At 40.6% G+C, this 19,615-nt stretch overlaps 1 protein-coding gene across 3 annotated transcripts in view; it reads right to left on the reverse strand.

Moving 5' to 3' along the window:
* The window catches only part of CREB5 (cAMP responsive element binding protein 5), a 395,972-nt gene that overhangs the window by 360,426 nt on the left and 15,931 nt on the right, over nucleotides 1-19,615 (reverse strand). Inside the window, exon 2 of one of the 3 annotated variants that reach the window (XM_081800340.1) lies at nucleotides 605-766. The exons of the other annotated variants lie outside the window; for them this stretch is intronic. The gene's annotated coding sequence lies outside the window, so the exon portion shown is untranslated. The remainder of the gene's footprint in view (nucleotides 1-604; nucleotides 767-19,615) is intronic. 3 annotated transcript variants of the gene reach the window in all.

Here is a 19,615-nt window from a genome sequence, read left to right on the forward strand (position 1 = left end):
TTTCCACATTTGTAAAATGAAAAGGTTAGCCTAGATCATATCTAATGCCACAGGGTCCCAGGGCCCATGTTCCTGGGTTCCCACTCAAATCCTGAAAACAGAACCAAGTAATTTTGAAAGTAATACTTCACAGGTTGTTAGCTGGGTTTTTGTTTTTGTGTTCAGGATTTGAATGCAAATCCAGTGATAAACCCTACTGGTTCATCAATCCCCCAGGCCCCCTCTGGCTCAATCAACCCTCCCAGAAACGAAAAGATTCAGGCCTCTCATGTTGTCGAAGTCATAACTGGCAACCAGTCAAGCCTTCCAAAGAATTTACAAGGTGAAGGGCCCGCTTCAATATCTGAAAAGTCCTCCAGAAGACACATGAAGGAGGTGGCAAAATCCCACAGCTAACCCCACCAGGATCCATATCATTAACAAAGGTTCGCAGGCCCAGATGGGAAGTGTAGTCTGGAGAATGAAGTGCCTGGGGGCCAGGGAGCTTGTCAGAGCCAAACGAATTCTGAGGTATCCAACAATAAATTAAGCAGATCTGAAAAACAGTTGGAAGCAATAAAAATGAAACCACACATACACCGCCCCCCCAAAAAAGTTCACTCACTTAAGTGGCTTCTTGCTGCTTCTTGTCTCTTTCTTTAGTAGATTCCAATCTTTATAAATATCTTCTCCAAGTCAAAGGAAGGAGCCAATGGGAAGAAGAGAAGGCCTGGGGTGTACCTGAGGTCGGCTAGGAATGTGAGCTAGTTGTGTAATCAGAAGCCACCTTTTGGAAATGCCAGAGAAAATAAAAGACCCTTGAGTCATCAACTTCTTTATCTTGCTCTCCCAGCTGTGACACCCCCCTCCTGCAAACACACACAAACATACACCTCCCACTCCCCACCCCCAGCAGGAACATGTGTGGGGTCCATGTTCCAGGGACATGCTGAGTGAACATTCCAGGGCACTGCTTTCTCTCCACCACAAACATGGTGTAGGATCACTGAGGTTGGGTTCAACTGAAGCAAATGGCTACATTAAGGGGATGAATGCCCTAAGGCACTCAGTTGGTTGGTCCACATTTCTCCCTTTGTAGGTTTATAGCAATGAAAAGAACAAACACATATGACAGGACCATTCAGAGTTGAACTCCCTCTGGAAGAACATTATCTTCCTTTCTTAGGATCAGTCCCAATGGAACATGCCATCATAACTTGTCATATGTGAATGGGAAGATTTGTCAAAGAAGGGTTATAGAAAGAGGAACTAGCATTTGTTGAGCATTTACTGTGTACTGAATTTCAAAAAACAGATATGTGCCAGGCACCGAGCTTACACGTACAGAGATAACCACTGCTGACATTCAAGGAGGGCTTTCCAAGCCCCAGGCTACATGTATTTCCTTATTTGCTTCTCAAAAGAACTCCATGAGGTAGGTAGTGTTGTGATCTCCACTTCCCAGCTGAAAGGTTAGTCACTTGCCCAAGGTCACAGAGCTGGCAAGGAACAGAATCAAGATGCAAGCCCAGCCAGTCAGACTCTCCTGTGTCGCCCATGTGGGAACAAGAAACGGCCTTGCCTTTGAGGTGCTCAGGAGAGGAGCTATTACAGCTCACACTATCCGGCACATGGCAGGCACTCCATGAATGATTTTGTTTAACTCCAGCAGCACCCTTATGAAGCGGGGAAAATGATTGCTATTTTATCAAGAATTGCGCTCAGAGATGCCACCCAGCTATTAAGAGGCAGAGCAAAAACCAAGACCCAAAACTGTCTGGTTCTTTCATGCTCTCAGCTCTCAGAGAGAGGCGCGATGAAGACTTTATACCCTAGCATACAAGGAACATTTGGTTCGTATTTTCACTGGTGTCATATTTTGGAAGCTGCCAGCAGCCACATCATCCTGCCAAGTCAGCCCCAAATGCTCCAGTGTGTGTACAGCTTCCTTGGGCTGGGGGGAGGGGAACCCAAAACAAACAGATCAACCAAAAACAACAACAAGGAAACTGTGGGCAGAAACCGTCAGAAGGGACAAAGTAGGAGGGGAAGATGGTCTGTACTGAAGGTTCCTTCGGAACCACACGTGTTTGGGGGCATCTTTCATCGTTCCCTCAAGGAAAGGCGCCCAGGCTGCTCTAAGGGCTCCAATCAGGGGAAAGCAGCAGAACCAAGGAATTATGAAAGTAACGCTTAGCATGTTTTTGGTGAGTTTTTGTTCGGTCTTGTTTGTTGAGGTGGTTTTGCCGCTGCCATGCGGAAGCCCCGGATATCAGGGCAAAGCAGCAACCATTCCCTCACCCTAGAAGTACACTGGGAGAATACCATCTTCTGAAGCCTACTTTCATTCTTAAATAAAACCCTTTACCCAAAGATTCTTATTTTCTTCTTCTACTTGACTTGGCTGTTAAGGTCCACAAAGTAATTTCCTCTTTCTGCAGCCTAGTCTAGAATCAGATTGAGCCTGTCTGAAGAGAGAATTATTTTGCAAGATAAATGGCTCTAGAATCATCTGTTGTGAAAGAGGCCTGGCTCCATCACAGAGAGTTTATGTATCACCTTTTCTTCTTGTTTAACATTTAAGATTCAGGGGAAAAAAAAAAAAAAACCTTGATAGTGATAGCCTCACAGGGAAGAATCATGTCCCCACTCTACTGTGGGTTTGGGGGTGGCAGAGTTCTCTCAAAAATTCTTTCTCTCAAATTCTTCACTAATTAGATTTTCTCTGGCATCAAAGGGAGTTGAAATAAGCTCAGGAAACAGGGCCAACTGCTTCAGGGGCTGAGGAATAGGCCAACAGGAGAGAATTTCTCACCGTGCTATGTTAATCCATGAACAAGGTGGCAGGGCTAAATAAGCTGAAGTCAGGCTTCTTTCCTTCTTCTTCTTCTTTTTTTTTAAGGTACAGCTTCTCCTCTGACAGAGATGTCAGTGGAAGAATGTTTCCCCTGAAGATACTTGGTTGAAAGGGACAATGGTCAACCAGCTAAGGTTCACTGTTTCCTCACCACAGTTCAAAGCTAGCTACCAACCCTCTTCATTCCATGTCCACCTATACTATTTTCCTCAGAAAACTGGCACACTCGTTCCCTCAGGGGCCCCTGCTGAGAGAGAAGAGAATCTGCAGCCTGGGAGGCCTTTCTCTAGGGTGGAGAAGACCTCTTTGTTTTGAAAAGATACTTCTAGTCATATTGTTGCCAAGACTTTTTCTTCTCCCCAGATTCCAACTTCTTAATCACTGAATATTTCCTGATACAGAGATTCAGGCACATGTCAAGAAGAATCTCATAAGCTGGCATAGGCGCTGCAAAAACCTTCCACAAGTCACTTAATGGTATCGTTAAACATAAAAGAATGCTGACTGACTGGTGGAGGGGGAAACCAGGAAAAAGAACCTTCTGGATTTTGTACAGAAACCAAACTACTTCCGAGTTTCAAAACTGAATTTTCCAGAACAAAATCATTCACACTGAATCTAACTTCCAACGACCCAGCACCCTTGTCTTCTGTGTGCTGCTAAATATGATCTCAAAATGCCATTCTGACTTTTTTGGGGATCTACCAATACCATTCCCACACCGCACGCAACCCTGCTGCCTTTGGGAATCTAGGGCTGGGTCAAAGCTGCAGAGGGAGAACCTGACAGCTGGAGAAGCAGTTGTCCCAAAGGGTCATTATCATCTTAAGTTCATTTCCATCTGATAACATTGGTCACTAGGTGGGGAAGCAAGATGGACCGTGGCTGAGGAGGTGAGGGTAGAAGAGGCGAAGGGTCCAAGTTAACAGCTTGGAGACTGTGTTGACTTGCCTCTCCTCGTCCTCTTAGCTATGTGACCTTAACATACACACATGCTCAATAAACATTTCTGGAGTGAATGAACGACTTAACTTCTCTAAGCCCAGATTCCTTGTCCACAAAACAGAAATAATAACTGTTGGGAGAGAATTCTCCATGGATCTCTTGCTATTCTATACGTCTGAGAAGCAGAAACCTTCATTCCAGAATCTTTCAAACATGTTTGTACAGCAAACAGTCTCAGAAGACAGACTTAGTGTGTCCCTCTGAGGCAGAAGGCAGGTTTGCTTACTGTCCAGTATATTAAAATAATCTCTCCTGAAGGGGCAAAGGTCAGGCAAGGCTGCTTACCACAACAGAGATTGGGATTTCTAAACTCAGTGCCTCAGCCGTCACACAAACCCATGGCATGCTCAGCATCCACCTGGGCCAGACTCCACGTCACCTCTGCAGGACCTGGGGCCAGGTAAACTGATGGGAAGATGAACCCACCACTGCTTGCCTGCCTTAAGTAATAAAGAACTTTGTTTGTGTCCCAGAAATCTCATATCTTCTACCAGCCTCCAGGAAACTCCAGGCTAATTGATTAGTTTTCATGTCGAGTAAAACCCCAGGTCTTCATAATTCTTGACAATAGCAATCTCTACCTCACAGAGTTGTGTACCTTAAATGAGACAAGCTCTGCAGGGTCTGGTCCAAAGTAAATATTCAATTAAAATTAGCTTCTATTACTAACCTATGTAATGAATGATCTTTATGTGTGTGTGTGTGTGTGTGTGTGTGTGTATTCAAACAGCATATCATCATACATGCACTCACTCTATTCAATAAGAGAATATAATCTAAAGTATGAGTAAGTGGTCATAACAATATGAGGAGACTTGGTTATAATTCAAGATAAACTTTGATACTGGGTCCCAACAGTACAGTGATTAATATGGCTTCAACCACATACTATGCAACTTCGTGGTTAAAATCCATAAAGAGCTGGATTCATATTCTCATTCTTCCACTCACAAACTATAAGACCTTGGGTAAATTATGCAGAGGAGTTTTATCTTCCCAAATGTAGAAATTAAAAGTACCTACCCTTCACCAGGTACTACGAGGACTAAACAAGATAGCGGCTTGTAAAATGTTTAACACAGTGCTTGGCACATAACAAACATCCACCTGTTATTTTATTCAAAGAACACCGACATCAAGACATGAGATGTGATTCTATTTGTAGAACTATTTATATTTTCCAAAGTACTTTTATGTTAGCTCTCTTAACCCTCTCCGTAATTCTGGGAGGTAGGCAAGACAAGTATGAGCCCAATTTTACAGATGGGAAAACTGAAGCTAAGGGAGGTTAAGTGGCTTTCCCGAGATCAAAGATCTAGCAAATAGCAGACATTTTATTTTTTAGTTTCTTTCCATGTGCACAGCCACTAGAGATTATCAAAAGGTAAAGATCTCTCTGTGCTTTTGAGTAACGGAGCTCACATATTACCAGGAGCTGGCGAATGCATTTGGCTCAGCATAACAGCCTTACGGGCTTGAAGCTCTCAACCAAATGCAAACTTTTGGTGTGTTTGCACTTAGGTTTTGCCAAGAGTAGATGGCTTTCTATTTTTAAAAAGGAAGGGGAAAAGAACATTGGAAGGTATTTAAACCAAGCTCTAAAGTCTTCTTGGACACCAAATGACTCTTAGAAAACAACATTTTGATGAGTTAAGTATAAATGAATCAAAGACATATGGACTAAATTTCCCTTGAAATACACAAGGGTCTAAAAATTAAGGGGAAAAAATGCATTGATAAAATACATTTGGGATTTTATTGAAACCAAAACATTTACAAAACCATTACACATCCAGATTCACCCAACCTTGGTATGTTCTCTTCTGAAGGCCATGGCCAGCCTCCTCAGACCTTCCCAATAGGCTGCCAAACATATCCTTTATGCCAAAAAAAATCATTGGACTCCAAGCCACCCCACAGCAAGGTTTGGATCCTGTCTTACGTGTAGTTGATAGACCACCTTCAGCCCAAAAGGTACTAACTCCAATTCTCAGTATTTTGAAGAATCAGCCTCAATCAAATGGTTCAATACACCCCATCATATTGAAGGCCTAATAACCAATTTTTGCCTAAATGGTTTTATAAGTGGCTATTAAATTAAGCCTCCAACTTGCAATCCCAAAGCTAGTAAACCATCAGATTACTTCCCAGGCTTGTAAAATTAGCTAAAGATGAATTTAGAAGCCCAGACAGGGGCTGGCATAGAACAGGACTACAATATGTCATGAAACTGTGGGCCCCACTGCAGCAGCTTCCTGCAAACTGGAATAATAAGCATGTGATATTAACTGAAGCCCTTAATTTAAGGAAACAGAATCAACCAACTAGTAATTAACAAATTATTCTTAAACAGACTTCACTTAAAAATTAAGTTCAACTACCATTTTTCTATAACTTGTCAGGAAAATGCTGACTGGTACTTAAAGTAAACACAACTTACGCAGATGGTGAGATCTCACAGAGCACCAAACCTATACTTAAATAAATCAGCATTGTCAGACTGGAGTACTACATGGATACTCAGCACAATTCATGGGCATCTCTGCAAGATTTGGAAATGATTTACTGTCACATGAAGATGACAAGTGAGAGCTCTAAGTTTTCCTTTTGGAATGTTCTGCACCCATGAGACAGGTAAAGTCTACCTACTGGAAGGAAAAGTTTTTCAAGATATCCCAGAAGTATGTCATAGAAGGAAAGATGATCCCAATCCATCTGAGTACAGACAAGTGCTCTGTGTTAGTTCATTCACTCATTCCTTCACTCATCCAAGAAATATTTACTAAAAAAAAAAAAAAGAAAGAAAGAAAAAGAAAAAGAAATATTTACTAAATATTTACCCAGTGACAGGCATTTTGCAAGGTCCTGGGTATATGAAGCTGAATGATGCTCAAAATTACTCACACAGGCACAGAAAGACAGAAGTAATAATGCAAGTTACTAAATGCTATTACAAGGATGCTTTAAGAAGCACTTTAAGAATCCTAAGGAAGGAAGAGCTAATACCACTTGAAGGATTCAGGAAAGCCTTTGCCTGTGGAGGTGCCATTGTGAGAGAGAGGCAGTCTAGGGGGTTAAGAGTATAGATCCTGAAGTAACAGGCCGCATAGGTTCAAATTCTGACTCCATTATTTACTGGCTCTGTGACTCTGAGAAGTTTACTTAACCTCTCTGGGGTAGGTTCCTCCTCTGCGAAATGCGACTGATAATGGCAACCACCTCCACTGTAAAGATTAAATGAGTGCCTAGTACATATTAAGTACTACTATCTTTGTCAGATATTATAGGAACTTACCCAACAGAGACTGTGCAGAGAAGAGTATTCCAGGTGGCAGAACAGCATGTGTAAAGAGTGGGATTCGTGAAAGGTCCAGTAGTCGCAATTATGATGAAAAAGTTGGTATAGTAGGTTCATAATGTATATATGGAAAGGTATCAGGTATAGATTAGTGTCATATTGTCAGAGACCCTGTACATCAAGCCAAGGAAGTCAGATTTTAGCCAAGGAACAGCTGAGACCCAACAAAATTTTGATACAGTCAGCTTTGGTTTTCCAGAACATTCTGCCGCTAATGTGGGGCCTATGCTGGAGGGTGGGGTAAGGTCCATGCCAGATGTGGAGACAAAGCATCATATAAAGGGTCTGGTTTTTATTTTTGTTTTTATCACAAGTAGAATTGTCTGTGGTCAAGGATGACAAAGTAGACATTGCTACTTTTAGTTGCTTACCAAGAAAAATTGTGGGCACACCTAAAGGACAACTATTTCTACTTGCTCTCCAAGTTTGGGGGGTAGCTAAGTTTGCCTCTTCCCCTATCCCCACAAAATGTTGGACCTGGATTTCAAAACTCACTGTTGGAAGTACATTTGTAACCAGTCAATTTTATTAGCTTTAATGGTGTTCACAAATCACAGAATGTTAGAAGTCGAAGGGAATTTATGGCAATTGCTAAGTTCAGTTGCTCCCCACTTGGGGGTCTCTGGATTCCTAGGCAGTCTGTGAAAGTAATAACAGATCAGTTCTATTTTCAGTATTTCTAAAAGCTTACCATATATTTAAACATTTAGTCAACCCAAAAATGCTTTCACATGCCAAGTAAAATGTCAACTTTCTTTACTTCTGCTAGAACTTTTGATTCAAGATGGTAACATCAGTCACCTCATGTTTATCACAAGTTTTGACTGACAATTACGAATGCCTTTAATTTAAAAAGAAAATGAATTAAGTAATATTTATCTAGTGGAAAAAATTTTTCAAATGTAAAAAGAAAAACAAAGAGGTCCTTTACGGTGTAAGGGTGGGAATCAGTGGTCTCTAGTCCATCCTCACCAGCCTCTCCCAAAATCCTCCCTTAGCAATAACTTGCTGGTAGGGTCTATATCCTCATTCCCGTCCCACCTCCTGCCTATTTTTAAAATGTAAAACCTACGCTTTACTGGGAATGTCTATTGGAAGTGAAAAGACAATTCAGCATGTTTGGGGTTATCTAAACGTCAAAGGAAAGTCTGAACATCAGCTCTCAAGAAATGGATGAGTTAAGCAATATCTACTCTTTGGTGAAATTCTATTACATAACAGTCAAAGTGTCTCTAGATAGTAAGGCCTTTAGGAAGGATTCTTGTGCTCTGTCTCTTGTACACTCTACCCAGTAAACACTTAAAGCACTGCATAAATGATGCATCACAATGCATCCCAACCACAAATGGATCCTGAATAAAAGCCTTTTTGGATAACTGGAAAATATCACACAGGGATGAATGCCAGTGTTTGTAAATGCACCCTGAGCTTGAAAGTTATCAGATTCTAATCTTGCAAATGTCTATTCTCTTTTCTGTTGCAGAACAGATTTAGGGACTAGAATTCCAAAAACAATCATACAAAGGATACAGAACATGTTAATCCTTGAGTGACTACACTGAAGAAGGAGGGTGAAGTGACATTGTTTACAGTTGACAAGCCTGTATCTCTAAATACAACTATTAATAACATGACCACTAATAACAACAGCAGTTACAATTCCATTTAGTTAGATGATATTACCAACTACACCTTCAATTTCCTATTGCTAGGTGAAATGACATATGCTTTTATTGTACTTTTTGAAATTCATGGCCACTAAAATTAGGATTTGAGGTGACAGATAAAACTAAAAAAAAAAAAAAATCTTGTATTGGTAAAAGGTGATGGACATAAGATCTATATGGAGCCAAGAGTTAGATGGTATTTTCTCCATACAGATAGCTTCACTGAAGAAGACGGCATGGTGTTTCTCTTGGCAAGTTTTTCAAATTATGTGTACAGTACAATAACTAGGAACACAAGGAAGGGAGGCACCCATGACAGAAAGGCTGGCTCTGCCACTTAATAGCTACATGATCTTGGGTAAAATCTCCAGCCTCTCTGAACTTCAGTTTCCCCATCAGACTAAAGACAATACCACCTATTAAGTAAAACAATGTAAGTAAAGTATTTAACATAGTGTCTGGCATATAGTAGGCATTAATTAAATTAATCTATTAATCTATTTCCTCTGAACAGGCAGTAGTATGAAGTCTTTAGCCACGCCCCTTAACAGGTGCTCATCTATGTCATTCAAGCTGGGAGAATCCTTTCTGCTAATCATGTAACCTGTGAATAATATCTGAGTTCTCCGAGGGAAGCTACCCTACTGACTCAGTGACATCAGGCCAAAGGGAAGACAAAATCATGACTGGATCGCACCAACCTGAAGAACTTCTGATGCTTACTATTCTTCTAGAACTGGGGCAAGGACAATTAGAAATAGTTCATCATTTGCTCTAACACAACCTTGAGTTGCCTCAAGAGCACAGTACACAATTCCATTTTTGGAATTTTATGTCACAGGATAGATGCAACCTGCTCCCACAAACCCCATCATCTTGGTTACACATTTTTAAATCTCATAAACATCTGCTGTGAAAGGCTGGACTGGTCCCATTTATCGGAAGCCATGATTAGTTCAAGTAGAATCTTAGAGAATCTCAGAGTCTTTCCTCTACTTTGGAACCTAATCCTAAAATTCAACATTTGATTATTTCCTAGAAGAAAACTGTGATGGAAACTCCACTTGGTTAGGAAAAATCATTGCCTCTAAGCTCAGGCAAATACTTGGCCATCAAGAGTCAGACTCCTGGGTGCCTGGGTGGCTCAGTTGGTTAAGCGTCTGCCTTCGGCTCAGGTCACGATCCTGTGGTCCTGGGATCAAGCCTGGCATCGGGCTCTCCGCTCAGCGGGGAGCCTGCTTCTCCCTCTCCCTCTGCCTGCCTGCCTCTCTCTCTCTGTCTCTCTCTCTCAAATAAATAAACAAAATCTTTAAAAAAAAAAAAAGGAGTCAGACTCTTTGTACTTGGCATATTTAAGATAGTATAATTCAAGTCTGAAAGAACTCAATGGTTTAACATTTTGCTACCCCTCGAGAAGCCCATCCTCTTCAGAAGTTCTTGTTACCACCAACCAAAGGAATAATATATAGATAAGTAATAAACTGGCCACGTTCTGTGCCCACTCCCTGAGGCAAACACTGGGGGGAAAAAAACACACCCTCTCCTGTTCTCTATCAAGCACACAGAGAGACTAGTCATGAGCCAACAGATTGTTTGTAGTGGCTCTGAGGTCTCAGATATGTTTCAGAAACATCCGAAAACATGGGTGCCGAAAGGCCATATTCGCAAATGCACACAACACACACAGCCTACAGAGTAAGACCTCTGCAGCTCGCACAGCAAGGGCAAGAAGCATTGATTTTCACTGGAGAGGACAGATCAGGTTACAGGAATGCACACATTTAATTTTTATGAGACTAAGAGCTCACAGAAACAACAACAACAAAAAATCCCACTCTGTAACACATTAATGTAGCCGGTAAGGGCAACTTTCAGATAAAACAAAGAGAAAAGCTTAATTGTATTATCAAAAGGCCTTTGAAAATAAACTGTAATGCCACAAGCCATTCTGACATGTTCTGTGACGCTTCTAGTCTCCAGAATGGAGAGATGCTGGACCCAGGTCACATCCCCCAAATCCTCCTTTTTATATAAATACATCAAGATGCTATTACTCACCCCTTTCTGGTTTCTCTAAAGAACGCTTTTCATTTTCTAGGTAAATCCAAGAGTCACCAATCCTCCAGCTCCCAGCCCCAACCCAAGAAGAGCAAGTAAGCAAGGCAGAAATGTGGTTTCATACCAGAGCATCTTCCTCCAGCCAAATGTAATTTACAGTGGAGTGTTTGGTTCATCTGTCACATGAGAATTATACAACCTCACCACTTACCCTGAAAATAAATATGCGCGCCTCATTCAGGTAAATGAGATCGTTTCAGAAGTACATTGACTCCACCACTAAAACTTGCCTTTTGCAAAGAAAATAAATGTTTGAAATTTTTCTCCTGATGAAGGTGATGCAGCTGACATTAAGTTGAAGAGGCTGGTGCTATGGCCCTCATTCATAGTAAGGCCAGCCCAGGAGAAGCTAGAAGCCACAGGAATTGGAAACAGCTGATACTAACTCCTTCTACATCAACTCTCAGCTCTTATCAGCATGCAAAATCTCCCTGGCAAAAGTGGAGGGGAAAGGGGTCAAAATGCACATCTCCACTGACAATTATACATCTGGAAATAAAACCACCTTACAGAATGACGCTGAATTTTTACCAGCCCACACAAAGCTTTTAACCATCCATTTCACGACAGCCTTGTAAATTTGAGAAAAGAGCATTTTTCCTATTTATGGTTGGGAAACTGAGGCAGCATGCAGTTACCCAAGTAACCAGAGACCCTCAGTTGGTTATAGGTTGAGTCAGGGTAAAGCAGCCAGGTGATCTAGGTGATAATGCCAGCACTCATTGAATCTCTCTGTTTTTAGAGGAATTACAACACACACTTTCTACTTTTAAGGTGTTTATGACCTAATTATAAAAATAAGATGCTCACACGCTAAATTAAACAATGCCATTGAGGAAAAATCACCAATGCTCACTGTACATTCTTTCCACTATTTTCAGCTCAGAGCCACATTAATTTTATGAATTTAAAAACTGACAAAAAGATTCCTAATAAGTTAACACACAGTTGCAAACCAAAGACTGCATGCTGAAAGCAAGGGCCGCTGTTCAGAACACATCATTTGTTAAATTATTTGTGCCCACATGACCTTCCTGCTGAATATCTAGGTAAACTGTAATGCCTAGTCTTCGGTATAATCATTTACCAGTGGCCAGATGATATGGCTCACACTGAAGGAAAAAGAAGTTAACGTGATCTTAAAACCAACAGTCTCAAATTTTTAGCTACTTTACTACTGAGTTACAATGATCTAGGGGGATCTAAAATTTTCTAACTATTTTTTTGGCATTCCTGCTTCTTGGAACTCCAGAATTTCTAAATACTTTCAACAAGTTTTCAGATTTCTAGATTTTAAGGCATTCACTTAGCGTGGGCTAAAATAACCATCAAGAGGCTATGAAAAATAATAGGCAACAAAGTCTCCACAAATCCCTGGATCGACACCGGGTGCCGAATTTGGGCAGATGATTACAATCTATAAAAAGGAGTGAAGAATTAATGATCTAACAGTTACAATAATTAGCAATTATAGTTTCAGAGTCTCTAAGAGTAATTAATTAGAGCATACCTTTGAGGTATGATTACCTCCATTATAAAATGAGGCAGCAGAGACGGAGCTGAGATGAGCGAGTTGCCTCCCGCCACAGGCAGGAAAAGCAAGCGGGCTGTCAGATACCTGGAATTCCTGCGCCCCGCGGCCCCGCTCGCTAAGCCCCAGCTGGCATCAGGAAGCTCATTCTTCACATGGCATCAACAAGAAGCTGTCTTTTTTCTCTGTCAACTACTCCTCTCCACTAGAGCTACTGACCCCTTCAGTTCTCACATGAGATTCTTTTTCAGACTGTGGTTTCCTTGGTTGGCAGGCTGCCCCCTCAAAGTGCAGCTGAATAAAATGAGATAAGTAGAAGTCTGGATCTTTTAGGATTTTTATTACGGTAGACGAAAGGGAGAGATGCGCAGAAAAACATAGGGAAGATCGCTCTAACTGAACCTATAACGAGCAGGGGTGACCTGGCTCCAAAAGGAATGTGTTCACACATTTGCAGTCTCATATATAAACTACTGCTTCAGGATTTAAGAACCACACCCACACACAAAATGTTTTTTGGCCTTCTATACTAAAAGTATATGGCTGTATTTGTGCCTCTAAGTTTTAAGGATAAAGGGTGCATAATTTTCCCACATTAAAAAGTGTAAATTTCAATATCCAAAATATTAATACTCTGAAAGAAAAATGGCCAAAAGGCACAGACAGACGTGAACAGACAATTGACAAACTGCCAGCAAATAAATGGAAATAATGTTCAATGTTCCTTTTAATCAAATAAAAGCAAATTAAAATAATTTTTGACTAATAAATTGGCAACTATTTCCTTTTTAAGGACTATCTAAATCCTGGCTAAAGGTCAAGTTTAATGGGTACTCTGCATAGCCTTGATGATGATGAGGCAACTGGTATAAGATGTTTGAAAGCAATTTAATAGAATGTATCAAAATCCACTTGTTGGAATAATTCCTTTGGAAAAATGAGAGATGCAGATGAAGGGTTATGTGTGGGAAGGTTTACCACAACATTCTTTATTATCAGGGAAAAATTCAAAATAGACTATGTGTCCAATAATAAGCAGAATGGCTTAAGGACATTATGACAAACAGAAGATTATACCACCATTAAAACTATATTTTCAAAAACTAAATCATGACCTCCGGGAAATGTTCACAAAATAATGTTAAGTAGAAAAAAATCCAAACGCGAATCTGCAAATACCCTATGAATTATAACTAGATGATACAGATGGATAAAGACATAGATTATATGAGACTATGCAACAAAATCACCAACAGTGATTACCTTTGGTTAGAGTTTCTTTCTTTATATGTTTCTGTATTTTCTAAGAGTTTTTAAAATCAGGAAACAGTAAATTTCTCTTTAAAATTTTTAAAAAGTAAGGGAATCCTTAAACTTGAGATATAGTTAACATTTTTTTACCATGTTTGTGCAAGCCAGCTAAAATTCATCTTGATTCAGAAAGGAACACACCAGCAAGTAGATTTGAGCATTAGGATTGGTTGATTTCCCATGTTAAAACTCTGGAACCTTCCCTGCCTAGCTACTCTTTCAGGAAAAATAGATTCCCTTTTGTTCCTCTTTGGGGTATTTTTTTCACAAGGTCAGCTTCAGGGGGAATTTAGAGGAAAGAGAAGTTACCAAGACCACTATTTTAAATGGTATGTTCTAATTTTAAAATCCTAGAAGACACTGCCAAATTGCCCGGGTGCCTGTGGGCTTAGAAAAGAGCCCCAGGACTACATAGAGGCAACAGCCATAAAGAACACAACAGAAAAATAATGGCTGCTTGTTTGAGAAAATATGCACAGAATATGCCAAAAAGACTCCTACACTGGATGTTTTTCTGAATGAATTTCTTGTAAGTTCTGTCACGTGAAACTAATGTAATACTAGGAATCCCTATGCTATAAGGACCTCATTCCAAATGCACCCACCCCACTGCCTTTGCCATTGGCTGGGAGAAACACACAGCTCTTCAACTCTATTAAACACATTGCATAATTATAACATCCTATTACAAAGCTTCCATGTTCATTTTATCTTTGCCCAAGCACAGCTTTTAGTTAAAAGATTTCAGAGTATTAATCAAAAAAAAAAAAAAAAGATGCAATAACTAATGCAATCAGAACCACTAAAAAAATAACAATAACTCATAGCTGTCTACAGTCATCCAAACCCTGCAATGGCTCTCCACTGCATTCAGACTGAAATTGAAACCCCTAACCTGGTTCAGTGCACCTCACCCCCAATGTCATCCCATAGCACTTGCCCCCTTGCCCACTACACTTAGGCTACACTAGGCTTTTTCCTTCTTCTCATCCATGGCAAGCTTATTCCCATAGCACTAGGTCTCCTCTATACCTGGAATGTTATCCCCCTTAATCTCCAAATGATTGAAGCAGCTTTGTTTTCAAGTATAGGTTAAAAGTAATCAAGTGAACGGATGAGATCTCAATCCCATGAAATGACAAATTTAAATTAACATTTTTCATTTGGTACTCTTCTTAGGAGAGACTGCCCTTGGTTTACCACCAATATTTAGAAAGTGCCTTCCAAATGCTTTCTTGAAAAACAGAGAGGTTGTAAATATCCAAGCATGAGCCAGTGCCAAAAGTAAAAGAATGAACCAGCATTCTTTACTGGTTACAACTCAAAATCTAGAAGGCTCTAACACCAACTTCCCTTGTCTTCCCTAACTATGGTGTCTTAGGGGAATAGTGGTGCTTATTTCCCTTATGTCTTTCATTTCAAATAGTGTCCTTTATTAATGCCATAGATACAGCATTAACTCAAAGTATCATTTACAAGTACTGTGTAGCAGGAAGTCTCTGAGATGTCCCCCAGTGATCCCAGTCTTCTAATATACATGTGTGTAATCTCCTCTCCTGAGTACAAGCTGGACTTAGTGATTTACTTCTAATGAACAGAATATGGAAAATGTGATGGGATGTCATTTCTGAGATTAGATTAGAAAAAAAGACTGATTTCTATTTCTCACTTTCTACCTCTTAGAACCCTTGTTTTATTCTTAGCCTGCCAACAGCCATATAAATGAGCTTGGGTGTGCATCTTCTGAGACCTGCAATAGCCATGTGAGTTTAGAAGTAGATCTTCCCCTAGATGATGCTCAAGAGGACTATAGCTCCAGCCAACATCTTGATTACAGCCTTGAGAGAAACCCTGAGCCAGGGGGCCCAGCTAAACCATAACCAGATTCCTGACCCACAACAATTCTGAGTTAATAAATACATGTTGGAGAAGGGCACCTGGGTGGCTCAGTCGGTTAAGCATTCAACTCTTGATTTCTGCTCAGGTCATGATCTCAGGGTCGTGAGATCAAGCCCCACATCAGGTTCTGTGCTGGGCATGGAGCCTGCTTAAGAGTATCCCTCTCCTTCTCGCTGCCCCTCCAACCCCACCCCACTCACGTGCACATTCTCTCCCTCCCTCTAAAAAAAATAAAAATAAAAAGTAAAAAAAAAATTTTTAATAAATTTATGTTGGGGAGGGGGGGGCCTAATTTGTTACACAGCAATAGCTAACTAACACAACTGTTTATAACCCAAGCTACATACCTCACATTTTCTTTCTTTTGTTAGGACTATAGTGAAAGAAATTTTAGCCCCTTAAATTGTTAAGAATAAAATCTTAGGTTGTATAGGGATGAAGGATATTCAAAACTAGAAATAATGAATCAGGATTTATTCCAAAAGGAAACAATAACTATATTTGGTACATCAACCATAATAGCCACTCATAATTTACATACCATTTTTCAGTCTAATTGGCGTTTTTACATAAATGGCCATTTACTCCTCTTGCAAAGGCTATAAAGTAGGTATTATTGCAATCTCCATCTTATAGACAAGGAGACTGAGACTCATCAGACTTTATGAGCTCCAGGAAGGCAAAGACCTCTCTCTTGTTCCCCATGCTTCCCCAGTGTCTCACTCCATGTCTAGCACTGTAAATGCTCAACACATATTTGCTGAGTGGATGCCTCACACTGCAACATTATCTATAAAGTTGGTGACCTTGTTTCATGAAGTTCCCCAACTGACATATGCATCAGTCAATCTCTATATAGACCTGTGTAACAAACACAGATGTATTCATGAAACAAGTGTATGTGTTTCTCAAACAACATAGGCACCACCAAAACCTCATTCTAGCTTTAAACACCATAAAAAGATCATTCTCTAATTTAATCCTGTTTTTCATACAGTTCTACGTTGCCAAAGACAGAGACCTAGAGCTCTTTTATGAGCTAACAACCCTTTCTCAGTAAATCAAATCTCTTCCCTCACATATCATTTCCTATACTCTCCCTGGTGAGGCTGGAGACAACAGACCTTTCTAAGAGTCACCAAAGAAAGTCATCATCCTGCTCAGACCTCCTCATCCCCCACCACACTCCCACCACCCCACCCCACCCCCCGCCAGCCTGGCTTCTTTCCCCGATAAACATGGCGATAAATATGGCAAACATGGCAAGGAGGAAGTAATAGGTCTTCTCAAAGGTCACTATAAAATAACCTCAGGCAATGTTAGATAGAGGTGTCCATAGAAATGCAACAAAGCTGCTGACAAGGAAACAGGAGGTGGGGGGATTTTGATTAGGAAGTTTATATAAGCCTAAATTCCTCTTCTTTTCAAAGTTTCACAGTCCAGTGATCATTCACTCTAACCACAGCCCACTCCTTTCTGTTACCTAATAAGAAAGTGTTTGTTCATGAAAAAACACATGGAGCCATTAAGTAATCAATTAGTCTATGTTTTAAGAAGATAAGAAAATCATTAGGTGTGATTACTCATGAAATCGTATGCTTACAAATAGAGGAACTGCAATATATCATGTGTAAAGTAATAAATTAATAACAGGCATCCATTCATTCAGCAAGTATTGAAGAACTGTCTGCTATGTGCCAGCACTAGATGTTGGGAAAATGGTGATAAACTAAATATGCATGATCAGAATTCAGATTCTAGTGAGACATATGGATTTCAATTTTTAAAAAATTAAAAATCACTCATATATATTCATATAAATCTAAAAATTGATAAATGCTAAGAAGGAAAAGTTCAGGGTAGCAGGAGTATTTAACAGGGAAACCTAATTTAGATTAGAAAAGCAGGCATCGTCTCAGCAGGAATGGTCAAGGCAAAAGGACAGCATATACAAAGGCCCTGTAGCTGAGAAGGGTTTCGTGCTTTCAAGGACCTATAACTCCAGTGTGGTTGGGCACCCTGCATGAGGAACTATGTGTTGTGAGATGAGGCTGGCCTATCTGATGCCAAGACTGTGATCCTGACTCTATACCTGTAGCCCAAATCCCCTCCCTGAACACCAGACTCAGCATCCCCCATCTACTGGACATCTCACACATAACATGCCCACAGTTGAGTTTCATTTCTCACCCACCAAACCTGTTGCACAGGCTATCCTCCCCATCTCAGCTGATGGAACTCCATCCTCTCAGTGTCTCAGGTCCATAACCATAGCATCCTCCCTGAGGTCTCGCTGACCCCTACACCCAACCTGTCAGCAAGTCTTTTCAGCTTTACCTTCCAAATAAGCCAAATGCCTTCTCACCACCTCTCCCATGATCACCCAGTCCAAGCTGCCATGGTCTCTTGCCTCCTAACACATCTCTCTGCTGCCACCCTAGCCTATTCAAGTCCACTCTTTGACCACAAAGAAGGTCCTTAGAAGTGATGGATTCTCTTCTCAAAACTCCCCAGTGGTTTCCTTTGCTGCTAAAATTAACATCCAACGTTCACAGCATGGTCTGTGAGCCCACCCATCACCTCCCACTCCTTCCTCACCATCTTCATGTCTGCCTTCTTGCAGCCCCTTGAACATACCAGGCCCTTTGCACTAGCAGATCCTCTGTCTGCAAGCTCGTTCTTCACACCCCTGCAGGGAGGGCCCCTCCCTCCAGCCTATCTACTCACGTCACCTTCTCAGAAAGGCCTTCCCTGACTGTCCAGCTGAAGGAGGAAAGAGCACACGGTATCTACTTACATAGTCTCATCTTTCTTTTTAGCACTTACTGCTATATGATGCATTATATATTTACTGTTTGTATAGAGATTTTGTTTGTTGGTTCACTGACACATCCTTAGAACCTGGAAGAGTTCTAGCTAAAGAGAGCAAAGGCACACCTTTAATGATGCACTTTGTTGGGCTACCACAAGGCCATCTCCAGAAGTCCTTTTGTCATAAAATTACAGACTCCCAGGAAATAGGTTAATATCTTACCAAGATTTGAGAAGCAAGAGAAGAGAGAATCTGGCTAGGAGGAGGGGCACGAGGGGCAGGGTTTGTGGAAGACAGATCAGTGTCGGGGGGAGGAGGGCAGCCTTGAGCTCCTGTGACAGGCACTGAAGTGTAACAGAATGTGTCCAGAAGAAGAGGGGCAGAAATAAAAGGGATACAAGTGTGAGGGTGCCCAAGACAAACTGGAGCTCTCTCACATTTTTACCCAAGCTCAACCCTAAAGGAAGGTATTTTCAGCCAGCATAAGAAGAAGGAGATTAAGGTCTTCAGAGTATATATTTTTCTTGCCAAAAGATTGGTTATGTGTTTTTTTATAATCATAAAGAATCCACAACAAACTTAAATGTCAAACAATAGGGGATGGTTAAGAAATTATGGCATAGCAACTCCATGGAATATGATGCATAATCATAGTTTTGAAAAATATGTAGCAACATGAAAGAATGTCTGTGGTATAGTTTTAAGTGAAGGAAGCAGCCTTTAAAAATGTGTCTATGGTCTGATTAAAACCATTTAAAAATTATTTCTGGACCAGGTACGGAAGAGAATGTAAAAATGAAAAATCAATGACTCCTTGGGGTTGTGAAATGCTCTGTGATTTCCTCATCTCACTCCATTTTTGAAGTTCTGAAATATTATTACCATAGCTTTTTATGCTGTAGGGACATCCATCAATAAACCTAAAGAATCACCCTGGGCTGGTCTTCCCAGGAACCCTCACCAAACATCAAACATCTCCCTCTGCTAATAGGAAATTCATGACAAAGAACAATGTCTGAGTATCCCTATCATCAGTTCACTCAAGATTAATTCTCTACTCCATATAAAGAACTATATG

This window comes from Leptonychotes weddellii, chromosome 12 (genome assembly GCF_054177405.1).
Source record: "Leptonychotes weddellii isolate Sample4059 chromosome 12, ASM5417740v2, whole genome shotgun sequence".
NCBI lineage: Eukaryota > Metazoa > Chordata > Mammalia > Carnivora > Phocidae > Leptonychotes > Leptonychotes weddellii.